Here is a 21,287-nt window from a genome sequence, read left to right as displayed (position 1 = left end):
CACCAGCTGTGGGACCACCAGGGTCATGTACCTGCCCCTTGGTTGACAGACAGGGCCCTTGGCCAATGAAACACCTTGTTTGAGAGAAGGTTCCAGACCACTACCATAAATGACCACAGCTCAGATTCAATTAGGATATAAATGGAGTTGCTGGAGACCAGCTTTGATTTGGTCTTCATGGGTGTGGTGGCTTTGCAGTGCACGGTCTCCTTCTTAGACTGGGATACCACTAAGGGAAGCCCCTCAAGATTGGGACCCCCTGTTGTATTAGTGAGTGATATTCTGGGTACTTTTGAGTGTCCTCACTTTATATGAGTGGGTAGATGTGCATTTTGAATCATCATTCTGGAGTTTTGGGATCTGTTGAATTTGAAGTGGCTATGTAATAATTGAACTCCTAACTGGTATCTGAATCTGTGTTTTATAATGTTATCAGAATGCTGAATGATTTTGGATAAACCCTGTTTCTAGTTGGTTCTCCACTAAACAGTTCTGGTTAGGATAAAGTCTGTTTAGAGCTTATCACCTGCCTAAATTGATTTTTGGAGTGCTTCTGTGACAGCTAGAGGCTGGACTGAGGTTGGGAGGTACCATGGTGATGGACTCATTATGAACATCTAACAACCACAAATCAGGTGTAAATACTGTGGCTGTTGGTGAAGCACAATTCCCCCAGTAATTACAGCCTGAAATACTGATTCCAACACTGTCATACCAAAAAATGTTAAGATTTTGGCTGCCAGAGCGTAGTTCTTTAGCTGTGGCTGTTGGCTTTGAAGAATTGAGGTGATGAATATCTTCTGTACCAAATCAGGTGATGTGGGAATTTTTCTGACCATTAGCTCTGACTTCTCAGGCTGCTTTCTGTCTAATGACACCAGCCTGTCCCTTGCTCGCCAAAGTATGGGCTGTTCTAGCAACACACGATACAAGCGACTGTCCTCTCAGGTCGTGTGTCTGTCTCTCTCCTGCCAGGGCACCCTGATAACTTCTCCAGAAGATCCCACAGCACAGGCTCATATCCTCATACATGCTGTGACGGCTGCAACGATGAGGAGCAGCAGGAGGAATCGGGAACCAAAATCAACTCGGGATGTGATGTCTAGAAGTTCAGAGATGTGAAGGTAGGGGAGCTGCTCAGTGACTTCGACAGTGATTGGTGGCAGGAGGACACTTTGGTTTGAAAAGGAAGGAGGCCAGCGTAGCATAAAATGAAAACGACTGTTACGGAGGTACCTGTAATGCTGTAGGTGCATGTGCTTGAGTATCCCTGAGTAAAGCAGAGAGATAATCTCCCTGATACTTTTGGGAAGTCCATATTTCTAAGGAACATCTTTCTGAGAAGATACTTTGCATTAGGATGGTGGGGAATCTGCCATCGTTGCGGTTTGGGCAATGGCAATAATGGAAAATCTGGTGTGTAATCTGTCCCAGTTGAGACGGACAAGTGACATAGACCGAGTTCTTAGGTACAAACAGCGGCCTCCATTTATTGCCACAGACGCCTTTTTATATAGTCTTTACCAGCCTATGTGTCTTTTTTGGTATTGGTTACAAGTTGCAGTAGTAACATCTAATTGGCTAATTTTGCTATCATCAATGTTACTCTTTTACTCCCTTCTCTCTCATGGGTACACCTTAATATCTCCAGATACTCCTTTACTCCCGTCTTTCTCATGGTTAGGCGCTAATATCTTCAAGGCTAATTTCTGTTCCCATGCTCTCCGTCAGGGAATCCACAGACCCACCGTAGTTCCCCACAATAATCCACCTGATGCTCACTAAAACCTTCCAGAAAAGGGCATGCAAATACATTTTTCTATTCTTAATCCCCGAGTTTGTGTGAAGTGGTGTGTGACTGACTCGAGTAGCAATGCAGCCCCTGGCTGGCTGGAGGGGTGACGGGGAGACCCACACAACCCATGTTGGCTCCATGCATTTTCCTCAATGCTGGGCCGCTTTTTCCCCTTCTTCCTTCTCATTCAAGGGGATGTACTGATTATCTGCAGCTCTGACAGCAAATTGTGACTAATGTATGAAATGAAAATCATTGCCTGATGGCACAGAGATCTTAGACAGCTACTTGGCAATTACTGCCTCACTACAATTTCTGCTGGGTGTTAACTCCAACACAATACTGAGCACAAGCAATTTCCTGCAGAGGTCACCAAAAAAAAAATCTCATTAAACCCACACCATTTAAGACCATGTCGTTTCCCAGCTCCCGTTTCTGCTTGGTGCGAAGCCTTGGAGGCTGAGCTGGGTGTCTGTCCAAGGGAAGAATCTGTCTCTGGTGTGAAGAACAGTAGTCGTGGTGTGGAGGGCGAGCTGTGTGCTCTGCAGGAGGCTGCAGATGCTGCTGAGCTGCCGTCTGCTTCGCTCCCTGCCCTGTCGAACCAGGGGGATGTAGCTGGCTGCTGAGAGCGCAGGCGAGGTGCGGGGAGGCTCGGAGCTGAGCGAGGCTGTCGAGTAGCCAACAGCCTGAATTTAATAGCTGTTTTATTCCTGGGAACAGCAGAACCCCTGGGGATTTGGCATTCTCTCCCAGGGGATGATCTGTTGAATACTCTGCAAGATGCTGGACCAAATACTCTCTGCAGCAGCATCAGGTGCTTGCAACTGCTGCTCAGAGCAGACAGGGCCAGTTGGCAGCGGCGCGGGCGTTGTGCAAATGTGCTGATATAGCGCTGCCGGGAGCTCCTGCCAGTGCCCTGCCTGCAGAAGGCTCGGCAGGTGTGAGAGCCGTCTCTGTGCAGTGTCACTTACTGACAGCCCCAGCTGTCCTGTCTCCTGTCTGGAGGTGGCAGAGACCCCTCGCGGAGGCGCCACAACTGTGCCAGTCAGGGTGAATCAGACTCTCCAAACAGCCACCACCCAGGCGTTTCGCCTTCTCCAGCTGGTGACCCGAGCCAGGAGGTGACATCTGTGTCACCGGCTGCGAGAGCTGTGCAGGGGGAGTGAGGAGCAGCGCGGGGAGCAGGTGATCAGGGCAGTCGTGAGCCTCCCTGGGGGTCAAGTGCTTTTGGGAAGAAACATGCCAGATCTGTTCTGGGGAAGGTGGTTCACATCCTTGTGACCAGAGACTCAATTCAGTCTAAGAGGACATGAACATAAATATGGATGTTGAAAGAGCCCAAGAAAAATCTCATCAGTTTACTGATTAACAACGTATATTCAAAATGAGTTAATTCTCTTCCCACAACACTGTACTTCATTTTTTTTTTCACCTATAAAACTTTGTTTTCCATAGGAATATTATGATTTATAGAAAATACTTGGTGTTGATGGAGAAACAACACAATAATATCAGTTATCCAAGCAGAAATATTTGTATATCCAGAGAGAATTTAACCTGAAACACTCAGTTCACCTATTCACATGTGACTTATATTGCCCCAGGCTGCGAGGCAGAGTGAACATTGGCACCCTTTGATGTTGAAAGAAGCGTAGTGCCTGGCCTTTGGAGAGATTTGTGATGTCTCCATCAGCCCGTCAATGGAAAACCAGGCAACAAAGCCAGGCCCCCTAAAGATTTCAAGGCCTTGTAGGCAGAGGGTTTGTGTAAGCATTTTACTTCCACTGAGTGCTTGGGAGCCTGAGCACAAACGGCTGGTCTAATTGCGTGGAGAGATGCCGAGTACAGCACAGCACCCTGGAACCACAACTGGTGTCTTTTTGGCCCAGAAAAGGTGCCCGTGTCAGCGATGGGGACATCTAGCAACCGCACAGCCCTGGCTGATGGAGTGTTTCTGTGGCAGCCTGGTTGGGATGTGATAACCCTTGGCCAAAGTGAGGAATAAGCCTTGCATGTTACGCATGGAAAACCCTTTCTTGCAGTTGTTGAGAGGTGAATAAGCTCTGCAAAGAATTTCTGCGCAGTTCTGTGGTATCAACGGCTCAGGGTTTTCCATGGGGTGAAATAATCTTGAGTAGGTTTGACATCTCAAATAAGACAGGACAATGCTGCAACAACAACAAAAAGGTGGCAGCAGCAGCAGTGTATTCTGTGCTGCACATCCCTGGCTTGGGAACAGAGCGGGCAGTGAGTTTAGCAATGGGAGGCAGGAGGGAACAGGAGCTGGTGCTCCTTGTGAGTCCAATTCCCAGGCAATGTGTTGAGTAACACTTTGGAAGACAGGATTAAAACTCAATACAATGCTGATAGGTTGAGGAAATGGCTTGAAAACAGTAACATGTGATATAATGAAGACAGCTGTAGAATGGTTTACATAGAATTAGGGATTGCTGGCTAGGCACAGCGGGATCTGAGGATTACTGGGGATTAGGAACTGAAGATGCTTCTGAAATATGATGCTATTGCAAAAACAAGCAAAGGGACCGGTGCTTTGTGATCATTGAGGCTGAGAGTTCATTTGAGTCAGGTGTGTCCAAGGTTGCAGCTCAACAGGAGAGGCACAGAAACCATCCAAGCACTTGGAAACTAGGAGCAAGAGGGAGCTGGTACGTACCACTTGGCAAAGGAAGACTAAAGAGTTGTCTGTGAGGGAGAGACTGACGCAATCAGAGACTGAATTTGCTTCCTGGTTGTGCAAAACTGACAAGTGAAGCTGCAGGTAACTCAGCAGCAGGGGAGAACTGGCAAGGACCCCAGTGAACAAGTGTCACTAAATGCCTTGCCCTGGAAAGGAATCATGCTCAGTCTGCTAATTTGTGTCTGGTTCATCTTCTACGTGATAGAGATGAAAAGTTAACTTTTTTTTTTCTTTTTTAAAGCTCAGTTCTGTTGGGCAGCAATGAGGGGGGCAGGAATACAGCAATGAATTCCGCAGCACTGAAAAGCAGTCACACCTATAGCATTAGTGATGCCATATGTTGTTCGTAACTTGCTCTTGTCCCTTTGGAAAGTTCAACACCAGCATCATCCTTCCCTGTCTCTTCCCTTGTGCCCTTCTAGTGACAGGACTGTAGAGTCGCAGGTTTAAAGGCTGTGAACAGGGTATCTGAGGCAGGAGAGCAGATATCCACAAATTTGCCTCAGTGGGAAAGTGGAGAATAATCGTGGATTCTGATTTTTCCAGGGAGCCTCTGTGGGGAACTGATAGTCTAGACTTGTCCTTTCTGAGGCCTAATTATGTCTCTCTGTCAAACTATAAAAACAAGAGTCTGTAGCATCACAAGGGAAAATGAAAGCTATTGGCCTGTGTTCTGCATTTAATAGGATGTCACAATCTAAAGCGCAGTCTGACTAGTTTTTGACTGAGGTTAGAGAAGAAAATGCACCTAATTAGGCTGTTTCTGAATATCCCTCTCTGTCTAATAGCTGTAGACTTGCAAATTGTAACATACTGGAAGTCCCAAACTCTCTGATCAGTGCTGCTGGTCTGGATGGGAGGGATCTTTCCTGCTGATGGGATTCAGGCTCTGCTTGAGCAATGTCACTATTAGTGGGGACAGTTCCCTGGGAAATGCCTTGTGCCATCGTACCTCTCCATGTCAGGGAGATGGCGAAACAGCTAGTGTTTCAGGTGTGAGGAGGTGCAGCTGGAGAATCGTAGAATTGTAGAGTTGTTTTGGTTGGAAGAGACGCTTAAGATCACCAAGCCCAACCATAACCTAAATCTAGCACTAAACCATGGAGAGGAACACGGTGCTCCATGGGAAGGGTCACATGCTGGTGATGAACTAGTCCTTTTCAGCTTGCCTTGAAAATTAATTTCTAAATTCTTTGAGAATAAAGAAACGTTTGGAAAGTATGTTGTGTATGAGATGCAGGCTTCACTCTTCAGATGTTATGGTCCCTGAAGCGAAGTAACACACAATGGTCTCCAACATACATGAAGAAGTAGGGGAGTTAGAATTCACCTAAAATATACTCCAGACATCTTATGTGTGAGCTAAAGCGGTTGGTCCCAGTGTTTTTCTAGCCAAGCTGCTCTTCTGTGCATTGCTCTTCCACCTGCACCCAAGTTCTGACGATTAACTCTGCTCCCAGACTCTTAAAGCTCCCTTCTTGTTTACAATCCTCTGTAAGCAAGAACCAGAGGACATCACCACCATGTACCTCTGCAAAGCCTGAGAGAACAGGAGGAGATGCCCTGTCTTGAAATGACTAAGGCATTAATTACACCTTGGAGTCTGCTATGTCAGGAGATGTTAGATGATCTTCTAGTGCTTTCCCCTATCATTTGGAAATCAGTTTGAGGGGTTTTCTCATTGAAATAATCTCTTAGAACTGCAGCAGTTACAAGTCCCTTTCACCTTTCCCTTGTCAGCTGCCCTCATTTGGAACCAATGCTATGGTCAGCTGGCTCCTTGTGTTTTACAGATGAACTGAAATAAAAGTGGAATTTGTCCCACTGTGAAAGGAAAAGGAAAAAAATAACTGTCTACAAAATTTTTCATGCAAGTCTCACATTCTTAGTTTTGCCCTCTTTTTGACATGGAAATCTGATTGTTGTCTGCTTAGACATTCTGGGCTGTCTTTCTGGTTTTCATTCTTCTTTTCTGACCCGACTTTGGGTCAGTTGGGAAACTGTCAACTTTGCCTCACAGTCAAAACTAAACACTGCAGTTCAAACTCAGAGGACATCAATGTGCAGGAAAAAATGTGACCCAAAATAGTCATTTTAAAAAATTATTTTAAATGTCACTTCTGAGAAGTTTTGTAGAGGGATTTGAGTCAGGAAAGCAGAGTCAATGAGGCTGTAAGAAAATGGAAGGTCTTTCCAGGACTCAGCCTAATAAGAAAGAAAAAAAGGTGGGGAAAAAAGTGTGAAAGGAGAAAGGCTTGGATAACCCAAAGAAGCTTGGGAAGCGGAGAGAAACAAGAGCACCTGGATCTCCTTGGTGACTGCCAAAATACTGTGTGACATTACCTCAACACTTGTGTGGAGATTTATAGCTGTATTTTCCAATAGCTGCACACTGATTTCACCTACAAATAACAGTTTCTGCAGACACAGCTAACCCGTGCTGTAAGGTGTGTCTTTTCCCTGGCTGTAGCTGGAAAAAAGACTTAAAGCTGCCTGGGACCAGTACTGGAAATAGAAAACAGCCGCTCAGTAGAAAACCTTGTCTTGGCAGACTGTTCTTCTCCAGCTTTGTATGAAGATGCCCGATTTTGATGGACCGCAGATGTCACAGACCAGCACCCACTGTGGCAGTAGCAAGGAAAGGAAAAGGACTTGGCCATGACTTGGAAATGTTTCTAATCTTGGGTCTGCCTTTTGTTCCCAGTTGTAGAACTGATCCCACTAAAACACGAGGGTGGCAAAACTGTGGCCTTTCTATGGATTATTCCCAGTGGCCAGGGATTTATTAGGAAAAGGTCCGGGCAGGAGGCAGTATCTTTGTTTTGGTGTAACCACTGCTACATCCTCCAGTCCAGGGCCCTTGAGCCCAAGCTTCCCAAAGCTGCCCAAGAAGCTACTTAGATAAGGCGGCTGGCTGTATTTTTGGGAAAGCCTTTGAGAATGGTCTTAACATAAATGCCATTTAAGTCTTCCTGAATCTTGGTAGAGGCAGATTGAAACGTGCTTAAATAATTTCCTGATTGCAAGCTGCAGCCCTCAGTTGGGTATTGCTGCCAGTTTAGGGATGACAACCCTCTCCCAGCATGAATAACATGTGAGTTAGGCAGCGGAGGGAGAATGAAATGAGAAATTACTGCTTCTGAGAGGATGGTCAGTTTGTTTGCTGTCACATGCCAGCTCCTTCCTTCTGCATACTTTCATTAGGGGTTCTCCAATCAGCACAAAAGCCTTCCCGGCTGCCCCACGTTTAGCATGGCTTGTCAGGGGCTACCAAAGTGGCACGTCTGAGCACCAAGGTGGGGGTCATTGCAGAGCTTTGCCCTTGACCAAGGCAAGCAGAATCTGCAACAAAAACGCCACCTGCTTACAAAGGGAGGGGGGGAATTAACCACACAGCTCAAATTTAGCATAAAAAGTTGTAAACCTGGAATTATGGGGCTGGAAGGGTCTGGAGCTTTTTCCCCTCTGTTTTCATATGGACACAATGAAGGGTTGGAAGGGACATGCTGCTCAAATAAAGGGTTACTTTAGCCTTTTAATCTGCAACATAAAGATGACATAAAATTTACCCCTGCGAGTTGCCATATAAATGAATCCAAATCAAATAATGCAGAAGGAGCAACAAAGCGACTCAGCCCGCTCTACTGTGCAATAGGGGCGTTTAATTTGTGTGTGGAAATCCCATGAACTGAAAAAAGCCGGGGCCATTTCACATGTACATCCCCACTTGAGCCTCCCTCCCGCACCAAATTATATTTTTGGGGGACGTGAAGATGAATGTTTGGGGTGGGGGAAAAGGGTCGTCAAATCCGTGTTAGATGACAGGATACATTCGTCGGCTACCGAACGCGAGGGCCGAGCAGAACAAAGAGATTTGCATTCTAAGTGATGCAAAGCAGCCAGCAGTGGTTTAATGTTGTGTTTGCTCTGTGATGTCTTCATCAGGCGCTCAAAGGCAGCGGCTCTGGCAGCCGCGGGTCCCCCCGAGCCTGTCAAACTCCGTTTCCATGGTTTTCCTTCAGGCAGCACCATCGGCAGACAGCGCGGAAACGGACCCCTGCAACCTGTTTTGAACAGTGTCTCTGATGTAGGGCCCCAGAGTGGGCATCAAACTAGCAACGAGCAGCAAGAAAATAACAATTTTGCTTTTCGCAGGTGTCAGAGCGGCAAACAAAAGGCTGTTTGTAAAAGATGCGACGTCCCCTTTTTGTCGGTGTTGGCAGTTTAAAGTCAGCTGGGCAGCGGTGGAGTTGAGGAGGAGGTTTTGGAGAGGGTGTGCTGTGAGAGAGGGAGCTGGAGGAATTCAAATTGTTTCCTCTTTAATCCTTTAGCCTCACTAAATAGGGCCTTCTCATCACCAAACTAATAGCTATTAAGAGCGTTTCAATTATTCCCTTTCAGTCAGTGAGGAGGGCTATTTTCTTCAATTACGGGTTTTTTCAGACAAAGAAAGCCTAAGGGTCTGACTCCTCCCGCACCTTGAAGAGCACTCTTTCATTTAAGTAAAAAGTTCAGAACAGTTTAAAGCGTTTGAAGCCGTATTTGAGCATTGATACTGAATATTCAAGAGGTGAGAAACATGAGTCCGTGGTCTTATGCCACCGTGGCTGGCTGTGTTTGATGATGGGACGGAAATGCAGCCTGTGCTAAAAGCAGCAGGCAGGAGAGCTGACAGCAGGCCCAGCTGGCCCAGTGCATTTGTGAACAACACTGGTTAATGAACTTCATCTCTCGGTGCCTCAGTTTCACCATATGTGAAATTTGGATAATGATTTATTTCTTTTCTAGTGTAGGACATGGAGTTTTACGCCCAAACGTGATAGAAAGCTCATGGTTGCCCTTGTGGGTATCGTGACACTAGCGACTGGAGCCGATGCAATGCCCTCTCATGGAACAGTCTTCCATTAAAGTCCATTGATGGGTCAGATGCTGACCAAGTTACAAGAGAATCTACTTTTTCCTACCAATTATCTGACTTCATCACAGCTGCTCGGGGAGGTGCTGGAGCCACCGGCCTTGTTGGCTCCAGTTTCCTTTGCAAGGCATCTGCCAAGCCAGGGAGAAGCCAGGAGCTGGGAAGCCTTGGGAGCATCTGATCCCAAGCTGCCTTTTTTTTTTTTTTTTTCCTTGTAGTGGAAAGCCTTGAGTAGACAATTGGTTTTATGGGACTTACGGCTTCTGTTCTGGAGCTGTGTCAGCTGGGAGCTTAGAACATGAGACTTTCATACGTATCAGGGGCTTTGGCAGCAGGGCTTTTCCCTTCACACCTCCAGACGATGGAAGTCGGTGAACTCTAGGGATGGTGGTCCAGGACTCCTGGCTCCTCTTCAGTTTTCTAAAAAAGAAGGCACAAATTTGTATTCCAGCTCTTGATTTCATGGTTCCCACTGCCTTGGAGACAAGCTCTTGTTCCCTTTAATGGAAAAGGTCAAAATGTTTGGGTTTTTTGTTCCAAATTAGCATGGAAAACAATGGGAAAAAATAGCGTAAGTCTCATGCAAGGCAGAGATGTATTTTTCTGTAGCTCTTTCAACCTAAAGCACTCTTGTTCATGGTTTGACTGAAGGTATCCAAAGTACGTTCAGCAAATGCTGTTCTTGTCCTCACAAAACTCACCTCCTACGCTTCTAGATGCTTTCAGAATACACTGATCTAACACTTTACCTGCAATTAAGTGGCTAGTTATTTATTGCACAGTATCTGCATACAAAGCAGGCTGGAGTCGCTGGCTGTGTTCGGAGGTGCTGGGAGTGTCGGGGAGCGGATAAAGGTGATGCAGCGCTGCAGCTGAAATCTGACAAATGAACAGCTGGAAGATCTATGGAGAAAATGAGCCTAGGATTTAGAAGGCTTTCAGACCAGTTCTGAATATTGGTGATTATTAAGACTGTAATTGGTCTGTTACATAAAAGCAAAGCATTTTAAAAACTTATACCATTTCTATATACAACACTGATTAGTACCGGAGCAAGGCCATGTACATCCATACTGACAGTATGGACAAAGTATTAACAGATCCCAGCACTCCGAACTGCTGTGTACAAGGTTTCTGCGTCCCAGAATAGTTAAATTCCTTTTCCACTGATAGAAACAACACGTTTGTTCTCAGTGTATTATGTACAGAGCAGAAGTTGCTCTGACTTTCTCAAGAGCCATCTGCAGAGCAGAGTGAGCGTTCAATGAAATGAACAGTGGCTGGCATGAACGGACGGGGTGAACAAGCCGCAGACTCTGGCACAGGTTTCTTTTGATCAGGGGAACTGTTCGTGACTTTTGTTTGGTGTCTCATGATGGAAAAAAAAATTCTCTGGGGAAAAAAAAATGTGCCTGTATCACAGCGGAGTCGGAAGCTGGCAGTCGTAGCGCCCAGCCTATTTTTTTAATGAATACTTGTGTTTGCAGGGTATTGCGTGATCATACAAAATGCAGCTTTGTATTGTTTCTCAGTTTTGAAAACAGTTGTAAGTGGTGCGGGTTAGAACAAACAAACAAGCAAAGCAGAACTGACTTCATTCAAGAATGGTTTGGAGCCATGCTCCTCTGTAGCAGGGTAAAGGGGACCTGCCTGGGGAATTACTGGAGGGAATTGGGAACAGTTGCTTTAAAACTCAGGGCTTTTGGAAAAAAAAAAAAAAATCATCTTCTCTGTATAGTTGCACTGTTATTTATGGATGGTGACTGAGCTGAAGGGATCGAGGGGTGCCTGAGAGGCACTAACCTTGTATTCTCTCCATTGCTTTGTGAACTCTGTTCTACAATCAGGAGATTTACAGATGTATTTATTTTGGAATAAGAATATTTTGTTCTGGTTTGGATTAAACCTCTCCAGAATTGGCTGTGTCACCTGTGTGGGCACTGACCAGTGCGGAGAAACAGGCTGCAAGTGTAGGAGGGGAGAACCTGACCTGGGGAGCCACTGCCTGCCCCAGGGGGTGAAACTAGGCAGGGGAAAAAGCATTTCTGTTCTGGAATGAGGTGATGAACAGAGTTACCCCAGGAGCTGGGCAGAGAGAAGCCTGATAACCGCTTGTGTGCTGGGAACCAGGCAGCACCCTTGAACCCTATCACCAAATTATTAATTATTCTGTCGGATCTCCCTCCTGTGGGTGTATTCCCATCCTCATGCTCTCATTTAGCAGCACAATCTGACCATTACCATCACTGTTATTTTATTTGCTATTCGTAATTTTCAGGCTATTAAAGTTTTTACAGGAGAAAAACAGTCTGCAGTCTTGCTCTGCCAGTAAGCAGGGATTTATCATGTAGGAAGTCTTTCCAGGCTGTCAGATTTATATTATTCTTCGGAGTTGTGATTGGGAAAGGTGAAAAATAAAATCAAAAAGGACAAAGAAGTTAGCACAGCCCAGTGTGCAAGAGGTACCCTGAGCAGAGAAAACACACTGAATGACACGCTCAGGGTGAAACAGAAGTGGGGAAAAAGTAATTTTATCTCAGCATTTGCTTTGGCTGACTTCTCAGTCGCCAACATATTAATGGCTCTTCCCCTAGCAACTACAGAGCTTCTAACATGCAACTATTCTTTGGTCATAAAGACAAAAAATGGAGTTTGCCAGAACAGAGCTACCCCATTCTGGGCTGCTGACAACAGTCCCAGACTGTCCATATGTTCTGCTCCGCTCAGAAGTGGTAAAGCAACATTTTTGCTCCCGCTGGTGCCGGTGGTGTCCCTGCGGTTGTTGTTGTTTCCAGCCAGACCCTCTCCTCTCCCCAGAGCTCCTGCCTGTTCTGTTCCAGGCTGTACCGATTGCAATGTCACAGCTCCCGAGCGCCGAGGAGAGCGAACAGATGCAGCGCTTGTCGCTTCCCTGCGAGGCGGTGGCGGGGCCTGGCTCACTTTTTTCCTCGAAATGGCTCATGCGGGGTGGCCGGGGAGCGGCACAGGGGACACGGAGGGAGCAGGGGGGCTCCCCGGAGCAGGTCCCAGCAGAGGGAGGAACAGGACTTGTCAGCTTTGGGGCTGTGGGGGCTAAGAGTAATATCTTTTTCTGATGATGGGTTGTGGGTAATTGATGAGATAGCGAGTGAGGCAGCAAAGGGCCAGTGGGTCTCTGAGTCCTGTGGGGGATAGATGGATGGTTCTCAGTTGCTACCCATCAAGAATTCAGGGATCTGAAGGGCTTGGTGGAGATCAGTTCCTTAAAATGTTCCCTCTCTTAGTGAGTGCCACAGGATTTAGCCTCGCTCTGCACACAGGCAGAGCACGAGTGTCAGATGAAATCCCCCAAACGCTGCCTCCAAAGAGCAGCACAGTTCACAATCAGCTTAAGCCTATGCTGTATTTTGAAGGGGTGATGCCATTTTCTCCACCATCTCTCAGGTAGACACCCTCATCGCGCTCAAGTCCAGCCAAAATCTAACCATGGAATGGGCCAACATGGCTGAAGAAGTGCTGTTCGTACACAGGGTGGGCAGAGAGGTTAGATGGTGGCAACCTGGCATCATTTAATTACCACGTTTAACTCTGTGTGAAGAATCCTGATGTCTCCCAGCCCCTGGCAGAAATCTGTGCCATTGTTTTGAGGGGTTTCTGATGCATTGGACAAGCTCAGTCAGGTCAGCAGAAAAGCTGAAGCTGTATCAAAACACTAATTTCTACCTTTAGCCATTAGCAATAGAGGGTGAAATTCATTGTTCTGATTCCCTTCCATGGAAGACAAGAGTGGGCAAAATACCAGGTTCTTTCCACTATTAAATCTATTGTCTTCCTGAACCTATTCTTCTCATAACTTTCTGTTCTTTCAGACAAGGAGATTCAGTGCTACATGCCTTCTTTAGGGTAGGGATTTTTGCCTTTATCTGCGCACTCACTGCTGAGGCAGATAAGAGACTTCATTCTCTATTATCACTATTTTTCTTGTTCCTAGGAGCCAGGCTGATTTTAAAAAGAGGGGTAAATATTGGCGCTTGTTTTGCAGACCTGAAGTGAGGCTCTGGGGTTTTTTATACTTATATCCACTAAAATAATCAGCTCAAAGAGGCCTTCTCAGCCTCTTGGGCTAAAAACTTCCCTTTTGCCAATATTCGCTTGCTCTGTTCATTATTTCGTGTTAGACTCTTCCCTCCCTGATTGCGTGTTATCACCTTCAATGGAACAGCTGTGTCATTGCTAAAGGGTGTTAATCTTCCCCTATCTAACACCTTATTGACAGCTGGAGTCAGGGAGGCCCTCGGTCTTTTCTAACTTGGGTGTGTTCTCAAAACATTCCTTTTTTAGCCTCCTTTTCATTCGGTACCAGTCTGCCATAGTCTGACCTGCAGACGTAGCCACAGCCTAACCCTCCTGGGCTGCTGCAGAGGGTTTGAGATGTTCTGCCTCTATCAGTTCTAGTGATTTTAACCAGGAGAATATTCCCTAACAATGTCAGGGGACAATGAGCCACAGCTAATCAATAAGCACAATACCTATGGCACACCAGAACCCAGAATAGAAACTGCTCTAGCAGGTGGGACAGCTGGCTGGGATTTTTATTTAGTAGTTGTGAAAGGCACGGTGGCTTTCAGCGAGACAAGAGCAGCGCTGACAGTGACAGATCCCCCATTACATTGTGCCACTGAACAGAACGAGCCACTTCAGCAGATACAGTTCATTTTTCCTGAGTGTTCTGTAATGGGTTGGAATTAGTCTAGAATTTCATTTTTCTAAATCGCCTTTGCCTTGCCAGCGTTCTGGACTGCCCTGCAGTTTCCAAGGTCACCTTGCCTTTTTTGGAGGTCCAGAGAGTTGCTCTAACTCTAGAAAGATCCAGATTTGTGTGCTGAGCTGATTGCCTGCACAAATCTGCCTTCAAACAGCCAGCGCAGCAACAGGAATCCCGGTCGAGATTTGTACCATCCCTCGTCAACACTGGGTCCAAGAGGATCTAATCCAGAGACAGCATGTTATGCAATGGAGGAGCAATAGGCAGCACCCTTCTTTTTAGCCTTCATGCTCCTTGACTGTTAAATAAATGCAGATATTCTGATTTATCCCACCTGTGTTCAAGCACAGCCCTGAGATGCTGAAATTAGGAACAAATTGCCTTTTCCTGTAAAGCCAATGGAAAAAGAGTGAAACCACTGAGCCCGGTTCAGGCTTGTGTCACTTTGTAGGGCTCTCCCCATGGATGATACAAGGATACAAGAATACAAGAAACTTGGAGCAGTGGTTCCTAATCAACAGCAGTTGTCCTGGCCTCCTCTTGGAGTCACTGTAGCAGAGTGGTGGCCACCAGAAGTGGGACCTGAACAGCCCACTGCTGATAGAACCTTAATTTCCCACCGAGCCGAAGTATTTCTGACAGTAGAAAGCATCTACCAGTGGACTGCTGAGGAGATCAAGATGGATACGGTTCTCTTGTTGTTTGGATGAGGAGGTAGGTCCAGAAAAAGGAGATAAATGGGGTCGTAAAAGAAATGTAACATGTATTTTATAAATGGATTTACTTATCCTACTTCTCTAGTACTTAAAAGGCAGCTGAGTGCAACACGGGTGTTTGAGTACAGAACTGAGAACTGGGAGTGTAGGGGCTTTTGCAGGACTTGAACTGACCATCTGCTTTTGCTTTCAGTGTAAGCAGAGTTACCTAATTGGCTGTGATTATTAAATATATTAGACTAGTCAAAACCAGGGCAAGACGAATAGGCAACGTGTGCCCTGAGTGGCTTTACCTAACAGCCAGTGTACAAGTACTCACTTGATGATGTTATATCCTAATTTGAAGATATATGTGGTGTGGTTGTCAATTGACTTCAAACTTGACCCTCACAAATACTGTATTCCCCTTTAGATACATCTTCTGTGGGGCTGCAATTCTAAATCTCCTGTTGCATCTGCAAAGCTGTCAGTGGATTTCTTTTGGGCATGAACTGGGCCAATGACATTTTCAGACAGGCTTGGCCAGATGTAGTTGTTACAAGAACTAGGCCAACCCAGTGCGATGTTAATGAAAAAAAACACCCCTGGGGGAAAATAAGAACATCAGGTTATTTGGCCACCAGCTGATTCCTTATCGATAAGTGATGCAGCAGAAGGCAAAGTTGTATTAACACGTGCTGGGAGGCCACTGTTGCCCAGAGAGGCATCACGCTTGGGATAATCACCTGATCTCAATATTCTGGAGCCTGTATCAAAGCAGAACCTGCTGGACACCCTTTTTTTTTTCTTTTTTTTTTTTTTTTCTTTAGTTTTGCTTTTCACACTGCACACAAATAGCCTGCTCAGCTAAACGGGCTCAGCTGACTCCCACTGCGGCGAGCCCCGGGGAGCTGGGCTGAGCTGGGCTGGGCTGAGCTGGGCTGGGCTGAGCTGAGCTGGGCTGAGCTGAGCTGGGCTGAGCTGAGCTGGCCAGCACCTCTGCAGCATCGGGGCTGCGCTCAAGTCATCACTCGCTGGCCAGCACAAGCGCCCTGCCATAGTTCGATACAGTCACAAATTACAAATAATTCTTTTTCCCATCTCATGAGAAGGAAAGCCATCACAAACTGATCTAACATAAAATGCGCTCAGCCTAGTAATAAGTTTGCTTTATGATGTCGGCTTTGTTCGCTCTGACCAAACTCTGTGCCCGGAGCTCACAGCTAGGAGAAGTCTGAATATTATTTAAAGGATTGGTAATGTCACGGTGGCCTGAACCTTTCGGGTCTGAATTAATCTCCCTGGCACAGCAGCCTGCTCAGGCTCAGCTGCTTGCGCTCACAGGTACATTTGTGTAGAGCATTGCCATCCAGTGGTTGCTCAGATTCATCACAAAGCCAATGGCTCCTTCCTGAGGGACATCACAAGCTTGTTCCCAGCTAAGGCATTTCTCAGATATTAAAAGACTCTGACATTGGCCAGCTTGATTGCTTCCAGCTACTTCAGCTTTTTGCACGTAAAACCCGGATATGCTTTAAGTAGCAGCCACTTGAAAATGTTTAATAGACAGTTTGGAGTAAATAATATTTTACGTATGCAGTCCAAATACACACATTTATCGTCAGGTCTGGATTTTGGTGTGGGGAGTGGTTACATGGCAGTCACGTGGAAAAATATGCTGATTTTTGAGACAAAAATGCAGTCTGTGACTTAAGACTGAGGTCACTCACTGGGACATTTTTCCTTGAAGATGATGCCCAAGGAAAAGGATGAATAAGGGCTGGGCTGTGCAGAACCTTTCTCCATCAGGGTCACATTTTAAAGAGCCCCAGTGTTACCAGCTACCTAAGGGCTGGACATTCTGGGGGGGGGGCTTAAACCCACCTGGCTGTGTCCCCTCTCAGTGGGTCCGACTCTTCTTTACTCGCGGGCCCGCTCCCGCTCCCCAGCCTGGTTTTGGGATCCGGTACCTGCTGCACCTGCTGCCGCCGCATCTCGGCCGCTCCTGCTCCGCTGTACAAATTCCAGTCAGGCGCGACAAAGCCCACCGGGTGCTGCTGACAACAGGTGTCTCATTAAACATCTCTCAACCTTACAGGCATTCGCATTGACAAGAACCAAACTCACACTCAATCACAGCTTAATCACAGCCAAACTCTATTAACAAGTCATACTAATTACCGACTTCTAACAATTTCTCAGGTTCAGAGGCAAAATATCCTTTCTTTATAGATGAAAACAGGATACTCCAGCTCTGGCCGTAATTAGGTCCTTTTAAACAAAACAAAACTAAAATAAAAATCCAGACGGATCCCTTTGTGATAACTGTCCTGAAAGTACAGTTGTACAACGAGATGTTTTGTTTATTTTAATTTTGTATCTGCTATGTTGCCCACAAGGGTCCAATTAGCTTGTTACAGATGCTTGTATCAGTTTTATCCACTTGTCTTTTTAAAATTTTTTTTTAAGAGGGATAACTTGTAGCACAGATTGCTGGCCTGCAGGCATCCAGAGATCAACAACCAGCTTTCTGTGATACCAAACTCCCTGTGAAACAGGCAGCCCTTACCCAGAGCATTCATAATGCAAAGGGTAAAACGAACAGAGGGGAAGGAGGAGCTTGCACTGGATTTTGGATTATTGTGGAATCATCTGGTGTGCTCAAAAGTGGCCTGAAGACGGCAATTCTTCCATGGCTAAGAATAACTCTGGCGAACTTTGGTTGCTACATCTTGGAAATTCAATTACAGTTTTTATTTTTAATAGTGTGTAGCGCTATCTTGCAACAAAATAGAAAGCTCTTAAGACGTGGCTTTGAATTGTACATGTCACTATTTATTCTTGTCCCCTGGTATGTTCAGCACACACGTAATTCTGTGTTAACCTGGACGCTTTCCTCCATTGTGTGGCTGTATTGAGTGCCCAAGCACTTGAGAACTCAGTTGTGTAATCGATACGCTTACAAAAGGGTACATATAAATAACATGATGAATCTGACTTGAACTGACAGGGGGATATCGTAGCCAGGGCTAATGCCTCATCCTTAACTCATGCTGCTGCTGGAGAGGAAGAAAAATACACATCAGATGGAGTTAAGGACTAACGTAAGATCTCCTCGTGTTTTCTGAGCAGTGTGCTTCAAGGGAAAAACCTCCTCTGAGTACCTGTTGTGCAAAATCCAGGAGCTAGTTGTTTACGTGTTCTTGGGTTTAGTTGCTGTTTGCTTTTCTGCTCCGTAATTTTAAAAGGAAACTAACATTTTTCCTGGAAGATTATAATGATGCAGCTCAGCAGACTTACCAACTTGAGGCTTAGTATCGGCAATCGTTTCTACCTCTGGCACAGGCAGTTTTGTTTCTCCAGTGAGGTGCTGCAGCACGAACACAGGGTACCTGAAGCTCCTCGGAGACGGCTGCATTTCCCAGGCTGGGCTGGTGTGACATGGGATCCCGGTCGGGATGGCTGCCAGGGTCAGGACATGATGTGACAGCCCAAGGCTCCTTTTGGGCCGTACACTGTGTATGATCAGCAGCGACCCTTCCTAGTTCTGAGCGTCTCTTTGACTTACAGATTTCTTTCTTCTTCATGGGATTTTTTACTATTCCTGAAGTTTTGTGGTGTGTTGTTTTTTTTTTTTTTTAGGAATAAATTAAAATAATTGAAGCTTTACTGTTTTGTGGAGCCGTTGCTTCTGATCAGAAACTGAAATCCTGCTTCATGCTCCTCCGGTGTGGAAATCTGTCAGGTAAATAGATATCACCTTGTAAAAGCCCCTAAACAGCTCTGTTTTATATTTTAATTGAGGAACAGAACATTTTAAGTACTTTTATTGGGTGGCGCCTGCTGAATGACAGATGTCCGTGGCAGAGTAACACTGAGCACACTTCCATAAAACAGTGCAATTCCTTGCTTAAAACATTTACAATTAAAGGCTTGATTGAATAACAATGAGTTCTGTGCATGGAGCTCATTTCTGCACTTGTTTGTGCACCTGAATGGGGCTGTGATCATTCGGTAGGTTGGATACGAGGTGCCAGTTGCTTTGTTCAGTGACCAAACAGCGCTCACGGGCACAGCTGGAAATGTGCCTTTGATAGAGGTAAAGTACACTTTGCTGTGCTGTTAGACTTGCTAACATCCTCGTTTCAGCTGGGAGGCTTTTTTTTTTTAAATTTTATTTTTTTATTTTAAACTACACATTAGTAAGTCTCCCAGTTTGTGAAGAGTCGGAGGTTTTAAAATGAACACTAATCCTTAGCAGCTGAGAAAATCTTAACTAACTTCTGTTTTATTTTTCTGTCTAGCTCCTGTGACCCCTGTTACTGTAATACCCAAGAACATCACCTCTGTTCAGGCACTGATCCTCACAAGATCTGAAGGAAGTCAGGCTGCCATTAATATTGTTTTCTCCTGTTACAGACACGGAACTGAGGCACAGAGGGGTCAAGTGACTTGCCCAAAGGTGTCCTTCGAAAAGGGGTCCCAGTGCTGCACACACACGTCTTTGGATGGCATTTAAAATTTAGACTTGTGAATGTAGAAACAGGCTTAAAGAAAGCATAAAACATCGACAGCTACGCAGGTGACATGGCACAAACCGCAACGTTTTGCTCAAACCAACTAAGAGACTCAAGTGAGAAAGGATGTTGAGTTTCACCCCTAGTGAGCTGAAGAACACCGTGTCTAAACTGACATCAGGACAAATTTGTGAAGTCACAGAAAATCCTAATGGCGAGAACGTGAACTTGGGAAAACCAGCCTCACTTTTCTCCCAAAAGATGAATCCACAAAGTAGATCTGGCCACAGCAGAAGGAACATGTGTCGTGGGAAAAGAAGAGGCAAAATGTGTCATGGGAAAATCTTGACGGATTCAGCCCAGGACAAGAATGTGCAAATTGATGCAAAATTAAATGCAACTGAAGAAAATAACACATACCCCAGCAGTGAGAAGAACTCACAGCAACTCACAAAAAAGATGGAGTTTAAATCCAAGGTGGGTCTGAGGATGGCTAAGCAATCACCAGTGACTATATTTTGGCAGGAATATGTTTTCCCCAAAACGGGGTAAGAAAAGTGTGGCAGAAATGAAACAAGGAATAACTGAAGTGCAAGGGTCTGTTACGGAGCTAAATGGAAGATGTGCAACCCAGGTCTCCTACAGAAAAACAAAGCAGGTACTGAGTCATAATATAGTTTGCGTGCTACTAAAAATCACCCTGCAGTTCACTTCTGGGACGTTGTATTTTTTTCTCATCCTGGCCTGCTCGGCTGGCAGAGTGGTTTTCAAGAGTTGCTGGTTTCCATCTCCAAAGTAGCTTAATTTCAGTTCCAGGGGAAACCAGACTCTGAAATTGCCTCATTTGTGAAATCTTTGGAGATGTGGCAATGTCCTCTGGTTGTAAGGAAGGGGAGTACAATTCAGAGCCTGGTACAAACGTATGAAGGGATTCAATATTTCATCAAACAAAATCTTCCTTGTGGTGTGACTGAGCTCTTTCAGGCTGAACATCCTTGATTTTTATTGCACTGTTCTCTGGCAAGTGACAACACAGAACCTTGCACTGGCCTGGGCTGGCCCATCACCTGCCTTCACCGCGGTGGCACCAGCTGCCCTGCCGCTGACAAGAAAACATTTTAGAAGCTAATAACTTCCTACTTTTACATGACAAATCCATCTCTCCGGGTTGTTCAGATCGCTCCGACACGTCTCTCCGGCGCCAGGAAACTACCGACGCTGTCCCGGTGCTGCCGGGGTGAGGAACCCGTGGCGCTGTGCCGGGGCACAAAGGCACAGGCTGCCCCGCTCCGCCCTCGGAAGCAAACAGACATTTCTAGTACTTACAAAACCAGCATAGCGGTGAAAAAAAAATCGTGTTTGGGGGCTGTTATTTTCTACAGAAAACAGGTGGCCTGATCCTGCACCCGCGGCTGAGCTCAGCACAGGGAGTTAGGGTGGAAGCGTGTGCTCACGGAGGTGCTGAGGATTTGGCTCTCAGACCTGCTCCGCAAAGGGTCAGGACAATCTCACACAGGGCACAACTCTGTTAGTTTTGTTCTGGTTTGTGGTGGTTTTTTGGGTTTTGTTTGTGTGTGTGTGTTAAATTTTTTGTCGTTTGGGTTTGTTTGTGGTTTTGTTGTTGTTCTGTGTGTTTTGTTAGTTTTGGGGGGGGGGGAGGTTTTTTTAATAAATAAAAACCCCCAGCATTGACTCTTTTCTGGAAATAATATTTTTCTGTGTGTGAGAAATGAGAACAGGTCAGTCTAAAGGGAAAAAGTGCAATGTGTCAGCTATGAGCTTAAATAAATACCGAGGTCTGCAGCCACCTGGCCCAGTTTGTTTTACATATGTAAGGTGACTTCTACCCGCACACAGTTTTATTTCACAAACCTCTCCCTTTTCTTGTTAACCATTCATAGTTCTTACCTTCTCAACAAGAAT

At 45.8% G+C, this 21,287-nt stretch overlaps 1 long non-coding RNA gene across 1 annotated transcript; it reads left to right on the top strand.

Annotated features, from left to right (window-relative positions):
* The first annotated feature begins 1,000 nt into the window (after nucleotides 1-1,000).
* Nucleotides 1,001-20,979, top strand: LOC135992659 (uncharacterized). The gene is made up of 3 exons (XR_010606756.1): nucleotides 1,001-1,124; nucleotides 18,490-18,592; nucleotides 19,267-20,979. It is a non-coding gene; the product is annotated as an uncharacterized LOC135992659 (long non-coding RNA).
* The last annotated feature ends 308 nt before the right edge of the window (nucleotides 20,980-21,287 follow it).

This window comes from Caloenas nicobarica, chromosome 10, assembly GCF_036013445.1.
Source record: "Caloenas nicobarica isolate bCalNic1 chromosome 10, bCalNic1.hap1, whole genome shotgun sequence".
NCBI classification, from domain to species: Eukaryota; Metazoa; Chordata; class Aves; order Columbiformes; family Columbidae; genus Caloenas; species Caloenas nicobarica.
This window is presented reverse-complemented; position numbering and strand designations above follow the sequence as displayed.